The 12,895-nt window shown below is 42.1% G+C and overlaps 1 protein-coding gene across 2 annotated transcripts in view; it reads right to left on the reverse strand.

The window, feature by feature from the left end:
- PRKG1 (protein kinase cGMP-dependent 1) overlaps window positions 1–12,895 on the reverse strand; it is a 406,800-nt gene that overhangs the window by 355,736 nt on the left and 38,169 nt on the right. The window lies entirely within an intron of this gene.

The raw sequence follows: 12,895 nt of genomic DNA on the forward strand, positions 1-12,895 counted from the left end.
GGAGAACACAAGAGCATGTGATACTGCAGTGATTCCCTGAGTATTAATCAAATTCCAAAGACCATGACATCCAGCAGAGGAGGCACCACTGCTGAACATCACCAATTAATTGCTTTGACTACTAATGGGAAAATCCAGAAGTTGTATTAGCACACACAGAATTAGACACTCAATTTTGGCTTGGCACGCAAACAGTCTGAAGTTCTAAAATGTGCGAGGTTTAGTAAGGAAATTGTTTCTGACAACACAGGCGAAGCCTCCGATCTGACTGTAACCACAATATTATAACACCTTGCAAGACCTCCTAAAGTAACTTATGCAAAAGAACAAGTGTGGACACTACATCTAGGTACAGACAAAACTAGAGTCCCTAAAAGCACCCACTTAACCGAAATGCTCTACTTTACATGAGAGGCCATCAGCACAGAGCTATGGAAGCACTGGATGCAAAGTAGACTGGACTTCAAGCACTGCCTGCAAAAAGCCATTAACTTGAACTGTTCCAGAAACCTTGTTCTTGAGAAATTTAGTTTAACTTCACACGCTATTATTCTAATCCCTTGTTCAAGCAGATAAAAACCACCAGGAAGAAAACTACATCTGTGTTATTCTTCCGTTGCTTTTAGTAACATAGAAGCTGATAATTTTAAGGTTGGTTATATGGCAGAAAATTAACTTTCCTTATTTGTTTCATGTAGTACAGCAAGAGCAGACTTTCTACGCTGTGCTTTGATGGCTCTTTTGGTCTCAGCCACCCCCACAGGTCCACAAAAATCTCACAACAAAGACACCAATTATTAGCATTACTCAAACAGCATGCTGAAGAAGAACGCATAATAAAAGCTTTCACAGTAGTCATACCAGCCAGCATTCCAATTCAAGCCATTTGTTCCATTGCAAGGCTCAAAATGAGACTGTCTCCCTGACAAAATAAAGTCAGCCTTTCAGGAGCCACAAGAGCTGCAGGGAATTCAGACATGGGTATGTTGGACCTCCCTGCTAATTTAGGGCCCACAGAAAGAAGCAATAATGTTCTTGTAGGAATGAAGGACAACAAAGGATTTGAAAGGATCTGAGAAGCCTGGTCCAGGGAGTAGCAAAGGAGCAGCACAAGGACTAAAATAATCTGCTACAAAACCATTCTGGGGAGAAGCAGCCAAATATGCACAAGATGAACAAACGTTTGGAATTTGTGAGCTTAATAGTATTGTGAGTAAAGCCTAAGAGTAACTCTAGCCAACAGATTCATGGCATCAAAAACCTCTTCAACATATGTAGGTTGCTCTGAAAGTAATGCCTTCTATTTATTTCTCAGGAAAACACAACAGATATGAAGAACACAATAACACTCGTGAAAACAGCAAATCCTCAGCAACAAAACACAGTTTCTCAACATAGTTATCACCACCACTAGCTGCGCATCTTCACCAGTAATGAAAAACAGCCTGCATGTTGCGCTCATAAAAATCTGCACCAACAGAGGTGGCCCACTAATTCATGCTGATGTGATGGCATAGTTGCAAAGAAAATGTTGCCCTCACAGTCTATCTTTAATCGGTTCAAACACATGGAAATCACAAAGTGCCAAATCCAGATTGTACGGCGGATGTGGAAGGACAGTCTAGCCAAAATTAGCAGTGTGCTTCATGGTCTTCAAACTGGCTCTGGATCTGGTATTATCACGTTGCAGGAGAAAGGTTGTCTTCTTCTCTGGCCTGACTCTGGAAGTTTAAGCCTTCAGCATTGTCAGCAATGTGATGCAGCTGTCAAAACTGATGCCCTTTCCAAGTTCTAAGAACTCTAGAAAGATCATCACTTTCTTATCCCAAAAGACAAATACATCACTTTAGCCACCGAGATCTGTCTTGAACATTTTCTTTAATGGGGAATTCACACATTACCAGTCCATGAACAGCCATTTTGACTTCGGCTCATAGTGGTGACACTATATCTTGGCATCAGTAATGCTGCAATCCAGGCAACTGCCACATTCAGCCTCCTATTGGTTCAATAGGTCCTGATAAACTTGCACAGTGTTCTTCCTGTTTCTGCATGAGCATATGTGGGACCCACATGGGGCAAGCTTTGTGATATTCCAGCATTGCCACCTTTGTTTCCAATTCACTGAGGCCAATATTCAGCTTCCTACAGAGTTCCCTGGTTCTAATCCACCAATTCACATAAATGAGCTGATTGAGACACTCCTCATTTCATGTTGTGACAGCTTTGCACGGCCATCCAGAACATGGCACCTTGCTGTTGCCACTGTTGAAACACACCACCCGCCACCTCACTGTGCTCACACCCACTGTTTGGTCTCAATAAATGTTCAGCAAGCATCGATGAACATCAGTGGGTGCCACATCTTCTGCATGGAGGAATTCAATGACACACCTTCACTTCATACGCACTCCCATGTCAGGTACCACTCTCTCAGAGGGCCCCTCTGCTGCCATCTGTCACACAGCAACAAATTGGAATGGGATATTGGAGGAAAGGTGCAGCCTCTACTGCCATTCCACCAACATCTGCCTCTGACATCACGGGCCAACGTAATAAAATAAGAGGCATTATTTTCGGAGCAGCTCTCATAGAAATACTAGAGAAATTGAAGAGATCCATTGAGTCATTCAAATGCTTTTAACAGCAGAAGCATGCTAGCATTCCAAGAGAAAGACACAGGACATCAACAGCAGTTCCACCTCTCAACCCTAAGCATCTTAAAGCTAAATACTGAGCATTCCGGAAATAACTCTATCACACTTGAATATGACCAAAATAGGTGTCAGTATTTGTATGGGAACTGTTGATCATCTGAGGCGAGCACTGAGTCAGCTGCAGAAGCACAGCTGAAGGCAATGCATCTGTGTGAGCAGAAGGGGTGGAGCCTGGCTCCACCTCTCCCAGACCCCCATTTAAGGGCTGACCACCACTGGGGAAGGATTTCTTTTTGGAGATCGCTCCTTTGGAGTTTCCTATTGTGAGTCTAGGACATGGGTGAGCATTTTTTCCCTTGTCTCTTTTCCATCACAATAATCTAACTGTACCATCTATAACATACATTGGCTATAATACCATTTGGTATTGTCCATTGTGTTAACCTCACACCTTACCGTATTTAAGGATAGTTAGTTAAAATGGGACTTCAAATACAACTAGCCCAGCACAAGAGAAAAGAACCTTCAGCAGCCCCAGAGCAGTGCCTGTTAAGTGAACACGCACCCTATGACCCAAACAGCATGTTTTGAGCATATTAGCATCAAACCAAACCACGCTTTGTAGCTAGTAAGCCACAAACCTTTTCATCTAGAAATATTCCATCCACCTCAAAAAAAAAAAAAGCAAAGCTTAGCTTGATGTATTTGAAAATTGGTTGATACTAAAAATACATTGTCATAGCTACAATAAGATTTACTCTATTGTTTCCTGCAAGAGAGTATTCGTCAGTTTAGTAATTTAAAAAATTATTCATCCAATGTAGATTGCTATTCCTGCATACTTGTGCATACAGGGCCTTCAGCAATTTCCATATTATTTTATTACACAGCTTTATTTCAATGTAATTCACAGATGAAGCTCCAGGTAAATAGATTTTTCTTCTTCTCTATTTATTTTTATACTATGTGAAACTCAAAGCACATAAATTAGCTCATAATTCCCAATTAACCCGTAACTAATGCCTTTGTGAACCACTCGTTCCTTAATCATCTCCATTACTATCTGAAAGCTGCATCCACTGCAGAAGTGTTAACACACGAGTCTACCTACTGATACAAAAAAGGTATCTAAAATAGTCAAAAAAACACTCCTGCAAGTGATTTAAACAAGCTACAGCTGTTGCAATATCTCTTACTGCATTTAGTCTGCATTTTTTGATTGAAGTTTCTAACAGAAACAGCCTGCAAACAAAATAAACCTAGAGTATTTGCAAAAGACTTCTTCTGAGTGACCTTGTTTCGGGAATGGGGCGCTTTCAGGAATATTTACTTCGGGCTGAATTGAACAGTTCACAATGCAGAGGGCCATTCAGAACAGAAAGTGAAGCTGTAAACTTTACTTTCCAGAGGCAGGAATCTGCAACTATGCTTTCTGAAAAAATAACCGTCAAAAGCGATAGAAAATTTTTAAAAAATAAAAAGGGCATAATCATCTGTGATACATCCGTTCCCAAATGAGTTTAAGCCCATCATGGTAACTAATAAAGCATCAGGAGGAACAAGCTAATTGCATCCTAATCTGCAGAAGTCATGCAAAAAGCACCGTAAGAAGTCTGTTATAAATGAATTTCATCCATGAAAACATTTGCCCCTCAGAACAGCAATACAGAAGCACGTTACTTTGCACACTGCTCAGCCCCAAGCAGGGGCTTCTCCAGTTCCCCAGAGACAGCAACCCAGCATCTCAACCTCCGAGTAAAATGCAAAATGTCTGCAAAAAGTTCATCTGCACTTTCTGATCCAGGACATTGAGACTCTTCATGGGTGCTGGAAAAGGCAAGGTTTAAAGGTCTGCTTTGCTGCAGTGGTCATAAAATGCAAAACCTGTTCTAGCACAGTGCACAAAGCCCTTCTGCTAACACCTGCTGGCAACACAAACTAACATGAATGCAGCAGATACAGACGGGAAGTATTGTGCAGCCCTAGATAAGAAGAAAAGCGAAGACTGCAGTGGTTGGTAGTGAACAGAGTGATATACCAAACCCCACAGTACAGCCTATCATTACTCTGTCAGTAATCTACATTTTACAAAGAGCAACATCAATAGACATCTCAGTCACTTAACTCACAGCCAGAATCCACATGCTCCATGCTAGATATGCACCTTCAGACACGTACGATCGATATCAGAACAAAAAGCTAATCTTTGTCCCAAAAGGTCTAATTTCAACAAGATGAGGACTTAGCATTTACTGATAGGCAGACCTTGTTCAACAGCACTGCAACCCACAGCATCGTTCTTGTTCTGTTTCTTCACTGCTCTAAAAATGTAGTTTGAACTAAATACAACAGATGTACAACAACTGCCTGTTTGAAATCCACACGGTGAAATGTTTAAAAGTGTTTACACTTCTACAAAATGTGGCTGTGGAAAAAAAAAAATCTTTCCAAAAGGAGCACACAGCTCCAGACTGCTCCAGCCTTACAGAAACTATACGGCAGAACAGAAATGCTCTGCAAAAAGTATCAAACAAAACTGCAGAATTTGTCTTTAACTTGTGCCTAGGCCAACCTCCCTTTTACAAGGGGTGTCAGTTCTAAGCAGCACAAAAAGCAAAGACTGCACGTGCACAGAGCACTTCACTGTTTCTAAGCCCTTATTCACACAAGAACAGAACACGTGCTCACACACTGCCCTGGAATGGGACCTCAACATCCTCCTCTTCAATGCACAAAAGCAGGAAAACTTACAGAAAAGGACAGCATCATCAAAAGTAGCCAAGTTAAGTCCACTGAATAAGATGTTTTAAAGCTCTCTTTAGAGATGTTCCTTGAGCACAAAAAGGCCCACATCCTCCAAAAACCAGCAGTGTCTGGCACAAAAGTATTGCTGTACAATTGCTGTAGCTTACTGTGTGATTATTCAATCTACAAGCAAGGCTGCACATCCCACTCAGCCACCAATTCATCTGGACACTTCATCTTCTGTTTATGAATACTGCCACACAGCCAGTCACACACACACAGGTTTAAGAACAGCCTAGAAATCAGAAAGCCTTCCGTGGCATCAAAACAACTGTCAGCAACACAGCTAAAGTCTCTTCCCTGCACTGTTACTCAGAGTGGGCATCCCTTCAGCTCCTGCAGAAGAGAGGCAGAAAGCACAGCTTTCAGGGATGCCTGTTCAGTCCCTCAACCAGCAACTTCAGCTCTGCTGCCCTCGGGAAAGGTGGTTTTGAAACAAAAGCGTTTATGTTGTTAGAAGAATTATTTCTGACAAGTCAATTACAGAAATGTGGAGGTCTGCCCCTGCAACTGCCCCAGGAGATCTGGCACTGCAGGCTGGCAGTGGGTACTTCTTGCATGACAGCAATGCAATAAAAATGCTAGCTGGCTGGAGTACATCACGCTGGCTTTAAAAATGCAGCCTGCAAAAGGATAAATGGATCCTCTTTTAAGACTCACACACTGTGGCAGCAGAACAGGACAGAAAAGACCTTGGGGTAAAATCTCAGTCCCGCTCGTCTGCAACACCGTTAATAGCTGATAACTCTGCACTAGATGTTTGTTTTGGCTACAGACTAAGATAACTTTAAACGTTTCTTAAAGGGAAATGTAAATATAACTCAGGAGAGCTATTCTTGTCCCATTAACTGGAAATAGAGCAGGACTCAAGTTCAGGGCGGAGTAACACGGAGCCTTGGCTATACTTGCTGATGTTCATGACAGTGCTTGCCTTTCCCACCACAGACAGAGGTGGTGTGGCTTCAGGTCGCGAGAGAACATTTCTGGGAGGGATGTGAAGCATCCTGAGCCAAGCCATTACAGCTTAGCTGGATGGAAGAGTGTGTTCTGAACTTCAGAAGTGTACACTAAAAACAATTCAAACTGACACTTTGTTTAGAGATGCAACTATAGAGAAGCAACTGTGCCCTGATCTAAACCTTTAAAAAAGGAAAATAAACCTCATGTTTCCATTTTGCTTGTGTGTAAATATGACCTGTAGTTGCAGAACAGAGGAGCTTTGCAGAGCATGTGTTGATGAGAAAGCTCCACTTAGCATTTCTAAATATGTCAGTAAAACATGCCGTTCATTTACACTGCTGCTCATTATATCATATTTTGGTATTCAACATTTAAGAGGCAAAATAATTTAAGGAAAAGAATGTTAATTTCTCCTTAATTTCTCTTACTGAAAACTGTTGTTAGGATAAAAATTCTGTAGGCAAGGCTCTTTGGAGGAAGTTTTTTTTTTGTTAACTCCTGTATTTAAATACATCTCACCCCACATATCTTCACCACCCTTTTCTAGGCTAGTATTTTCCATCCTACAGATATTGGAAATGGTTGGCACTGTCAGCAGGAAAATCGTCTCCTCCCAACACTATTTGCTTACTTCTGAAATGCCTGACACCTCTGAAAAACTCCCACAGGAGCTTCATTTTGAGAAGCCACTACCAAAACCTCTCAACAAGATCGAAAAGCTACTTGATTAGATGAAGGAAGCAGAGACTTTGGGCAGCTTAGAGGTAAGCACACATAGCAAGTGAATGCCAGAGGAGGAATGATACAAGCTACATGCTAAACAGCACGGTATTTTGAAGGATGGTGTTCTCACAAATCTCTCAGTTTTGGTGCTCACATCCAGTGTAACCATGCTGGAGACTTATCACATCAACAGAAATAGCAGAGAAAATGTATGCACCCATATGCCACAGCGCCAAGGGATGCAGCAACACCCAAACTCCTCCAGCAGGGTTCAGTTTGCAAGACTAAGCCATGGAGATCTAGGCAAAATGTCTTGAAGGAACCGCCTACTTTAAGGGCATCTCCTCCTGGCAGCTCCAAGCAGCAAGCTGACTGGAGGCAGGTATGAGGACTGCAGCTAAATGGCAACTAAAACGGTTTCCCAAAGTTTATTAGCATATTTTGAGGTCTGCATGGCTTCACAGTGATAAATGAACACTTAGACAGAGAACTGCATTCAGATGCCCTGGAGAAGAAAGTCACAGATAGCTGCTGCAGAGATGGACTTTACCCTGGTGGAAAAAGCAGGAAATCTGCCAAGTGGATGATAACCTAATTTAAATAGATGCAGAAATCCAATTAGAGATCCTCTGAGCAGAGACAGCTCGCTCTCGTCTCTTGGATTAGAGGCTACAAACACACTGCAAGCTTTTCTAAATGTGCTGTTGTCCAGGCAAAATGAATGTGCTCTGCAAAAACACTTTGCTCCTCCTCAGCAGAAGAGCATCAGCAGGGAAAGCTATCACAACAGTGCAAAAATACAGCTGTAGGTTTAGCATGAGGCTTCACAGTAAATGTGATTTATGAAAAAAAAAGTGACAGATTTAACATCAGTTACTGATTCACCTAACACTTCTGATGGATGGCACTGTCACCATGAAAGTTGTTTCACTGCTTCTGCTTTTCTGCTACCTGGCAAAGTCACTGGTTTAAATAATATAGGTGTTCAGGAGCAGCATGCAGAAAAGCATTTGGAGCCTTAGTCCTTCAATAAATAATTCTAGGAATTGAGGAAGAAGTATTTCTTCCTTTGTTAAGGGTCAGTAAAAGGACCGACACTAGCAGCCACGCTTTTAGACACAAATATTGGAAGGATGTATGGGATTACCTAAATAACATCCTCACCCAGGGGCCAAGGAGCAGGCTGCAGGGATTTAAAGGCGAGTGCTGCCACTGGATCTGCACTCAGAAAGGTCGCTTTGGGGACACAGCAGTCCTGAACAGAGCTGTGGGAGCACCATTATGTGGGCTCTGTCTAGTCTACTAATAAACCAGATTACATTCGGACAAGCACCTTTTGGCAGACAACATGAACTCTAAGGAAACAAGTCATTCAACTTTATAGCATTTAAATGGAGACAGAACAGCAGCAGGAAACTCATATATGGCCTACGGAAAAGCAGTGAGGATGGGGATCACACCAGGAAGCAACCACCTGCAGTCTCTCTCTATTCCAAGCCAGATCAGGGAGAGATGGTCACATTCAAAGTATTACTCTCTAATCTGTATTTCCACTGCATGAGTAGCTACCATCCTTCTGACTGAACTTTGAAGAACATCCCAACAGCAACATGCTTTGCTCAAACTTGTTTTAGGATGTCTACAAATAATGCAGCATCCAAAAAGTCCCAGACTGCCTTCTAAAGGATAACCTATAGATGGCAACAGCAGAGATGCTGGAAATTCAGAGAAATCTCCCTATTTCTCATGTATACTATCCAGAGATAAACTCAAGGCATATTTGCTATTCCACTCCATCCAGTCAAGAGTACATGCAAGTCAGAAAGAAGTTAAAATAATTGTTTTGAAGACTAAACATGACAAAACATGACATCAGAAGGGCACCAAGTTTAAAGAGAAGGCAAGGAAAAGATGGACTGATTTCAAGGACTCTAGGAAATGGTTCTCCTTTGATCAAAACAACTGCCATCCAGAAGATGTGAACGCTTCCAGGAACTTTAGCCTGGAAGTACACTGTCAAGGGAAACATCCTATTTCTTGCAAAGAAGAGGACTTTTTTGCACTAGCAGCATACTGGTAATCTCACACTGTATGGCACCACTTGCCCGCAGGGAACGCTAACAGGAATGGACGCATGCAAAAGCAAAAGGAGGAGGCAGCAACATAAACATGTACTGCCAAGGTAAGGCCAAGGAACAGCATGCTCAACTGGGAAATCATCCCTCTGAGCAAGTTTTGATGATTGCAGTGTAAAGCACCCTCCCCTACAAGCAACTGTAACCTACTGGCGTTACAGCCTAGCAGAAAAGCAAGCCATAATCACAGCATGAGAAACACTGAGGTGCTCCCAAGGGAGAACTCTGCTTTTTACAGGCGGGACCCTTTCAGCAAGAAACAACCTCACTGCTTGTTTCTGGAGTATAGCCTACAACATGCATTAAGTAGATTACTACTCTGCCTCCTCCAAAGCCAAGAAAGCAATTCTTTTAATAAGACAGGAATGCTCAAGATTCTTTCTGTTGAGACATGAGTGAAGGGAGACATATCTATTTGCCATTGCAGGATGGGCTCAGCAGACAGCAAGCAAGGCTCTGCTCTCAAAGGCGGGGTGCATGAAATGTAGCTGCAGCTTGTTGCTGTCACAGCAGGGGATAGGGAATCCTCTTTCAAGCACCTCAGATGCAGACTGGGTGAACACAGATGGGATGATGATAAAGCAAGCGCAACAGTAAAAAGGACAGATGCATACTGATGTGCTCGTCGGTAAACAAAGAGCAACAAGGATTTGAAAGTGCAAAGAATCACACTAGAGGAAATATCAAAATACCTGAATCTCACTCAGAGGAATGCAAGACAGCTCCAACAGCTGCAGCAAGGATTATCTTTTTAATCCTTAAGCAGCAGAGCCTGAAAAACCAACTCACCTTTACAAATGATGTCCCGAATCTACGATTTGTTATATCATATGAAATCCAAAGGAAGATGCTACTTGGCCATTGGTATCCCATACTTCAGCATCAAGTGCTAACAGTCTTCACTGTTTCTCCCCAAAAGCTTACAATGTATGACACACAGAAGATGGATGGCTTCATCACGCACCTATTTAAAAGCACCCACTGCAACATATGTTATAGCTGTGGGCAGTTATCAACGGCACTGCTGCCCACCATTTATAATGAAGAAGTGCTGCCAGTCTGTTGCCAAGGTCCTCAAGTACAGACCATCTGGAAGGCTCTAAATGGAGGGCAGAAACACATCTCATGACAGTGAAAAGACAGAAAAAGTAAGCCAGAGAAGACCACACAATCAAGTGATATTTATTTGCACCATATGAACAGAAAAGTTTGCTCATATGCCTACAGTGCATCGTGGTTATTTTGTTTTCCTTGCATTACTATCCTGTTACTCTCCACTTAAGTCTTAGCACCTTCCCACACCGCCTTCAAAACCAGAAATGCATGCTGCAGACACAACAACTTCGGGTCGTCCTTTATCCTCTGAGTACCTTACTCAACATTCCCAGTGCATCATATGGTTTCCTTTGCTCTGTCCTTCCACCACTCAGCTCCTTTGCTGGGCTTGAGGAAACTGCAGCCTGCAACAGAGCACAAGCAGCTGAGCTTTGGGCCAGGAGGCAAAAGTCTGCAGGAAGACATAGCCTGCTTGTAAACAGAGCTGAGCAAGACAGGAGGGCCCTGAGGGCTCAGTGTGCAAGAGCTAGATGCAGGTGATATCTCATGTAAGGTTTGGTGGGAAAAGGCAGAGGAGGAAACACACACACACAGAAGTGGAATAAGCATATGAGAAAGGGCTGGAGAGAGTGGTCCTCCCATGTGTGGCTCTCCAGGGAAGCAGTTAGCTTCCTCTGTCCCAAAAGTTTTACAGAATAAGGAATGCAGTTTTGTTCACTCCTTGAAAAGCATTGCTACAATTCTCTCACATTTCAGTTTGTTCCAAAGTACACAGGCTACATTTTGGAAATATTTACATGAAGGAATACACAGAAACAGCTAACGAGATGGAGGGAAAATGCATGCCAGGGAGTTAGTTTGGAATAGGAAACAGGAACTACAAGAGTGAGCTGAAACAATTCAAAAAACTTTAACTCTGACAAACCCAAAGAGCACTACTTAGAAGACATTTAACTGCATTTTAAAGACATTCAGACAGTTCTTTGCCCCAAAGTCAAAAGCAAATCCAAGTCCTCAGAACATACATTAATATAACACATATTCAAGGGCAGAAAGATCAGTCCAAGCTCATGTTAAACCAATGAGCCAAGAAAGTGACTGACACAAGCTCCTGGAAAAAAACCTCCCTGGAGTGAGTTTATGGAGCAAAAATATACAAACCTTCCAAGTGAATGAGCAAACAGCAGAGCTTGCAGTTGTTGGATTTTTCCCCCAACCTAAATTCAGCCTATTATCTCCTCCCTGCTAGCAAACAGCAACAGCAGCTGGAGGTAAAAGACAGCTCTGTGACAATACCAAAATCATCAGCTGATCTCTGTGCACTCCTTTGCTCGCTCGTCTACAGAACTGCATTTTTAAGCTTGCCTTTGTTGCAAGTTTTAAACCTTCTTTAAATTTGAAGGACTTCAGCTTATTTGCCCTAACACGTATAGAGTGTAGGTCACCCACTGGGTAATGCAGGATTCACCTATGCTAAATGAAATTCCTCTGCTCACCTAACAAAACTCTTTTGTGTTTTTTGGTTATTTTTTAAACTATCTGCTGTACACAGACAGTTCTTTGGAAACGCCCTTTAATTTTATCTGTGCTCCTGTGAGGCAGATTCACTCCAGAAGAAAAAATCTCTGCAGTTTTTCCAGGATGAAACGCTGAGAACAGATACCATACCCACCTCTTGCAAATTGACCTAGTTACTCAGTTTTGTCTACCTGCGTCAATTCTCAACTTTAATTATAATAACAAAATTGCCAGTCTCTTGCTTATCTTTAAACTTCAAGACAAAAGCTCTCTAAAACATTATTTGTAATGTCCATAAACTGATGCTAAACACATTACTAAGATTTGGCCTCCCCCATTCTTCTTTACGGCGCATGATTTTAGCAATCAGTGGCATTAGGGGTGCTCATCATATCACGTTTCTTTCCTCCCAGACCGTAACTCTTAGGCGTCAGCTAAAATCCAAGGCAAGAGGCCTTACAAACACAACAGCCAGTCTTCACCTGTTGGTTTTATGCATACATACCTGCCAGTTTTTGGCAGTGATCTGAGAGAGCTGGTATGTACTGTGCTGTTCCATCCAAATTCTACTTGCACAATCTGCATTTAAGGTCAAGAAATAAATCTAACAAGTCTTACATATGGTGAACAGTAAATCTGCACACTACTTTCTTTTATTGCAAGGGAGGATATGATGCTGTTCTGTGTATAAAGGTCAAGCAAACTGATGCAGTCTGCAGAGCTCTAATGCCTCTGTATTACTAAAACAGAATATTTAGACAGCCCCTTTCAGACAGAAAGAAATCTCGGACTAATATTTGTCCCTCCAATCGCAGCAGACGTGTGCACACAGTTTTGTGCACACTGAGTAGAACATGACAATGAACGTTTATTTGTTCTTCGTTTGAATTATGACAACTGTTATTCTTGAAACACTTCATAACATTTTAACAGGTTGTTTGGATAAGCCTCAGCTATAAATCCTGATCAGCTGTCAAGCACGGAAAAACCTCTGTATTACCTTTTGGCATGAAAACAAACTGCTGACATAGAGGAGGGAGG

Source organism: Cyrtonyx montezumae, unplaced genomic scaffold (assembly GCF_038088225.1).
Source record: "Cyrtonyx montezumae isolate F1298 unplaced genomic scaffold, pur_monq_1.0 scaffold_4, whole genome shotgun sequence".
Lineage (NCBI taxonomy): Eukaryota > Metazoa > Chordata > Aves > Galliformes > Odontophoridae > Cyrtonyx > Cyrtonyx montezumae.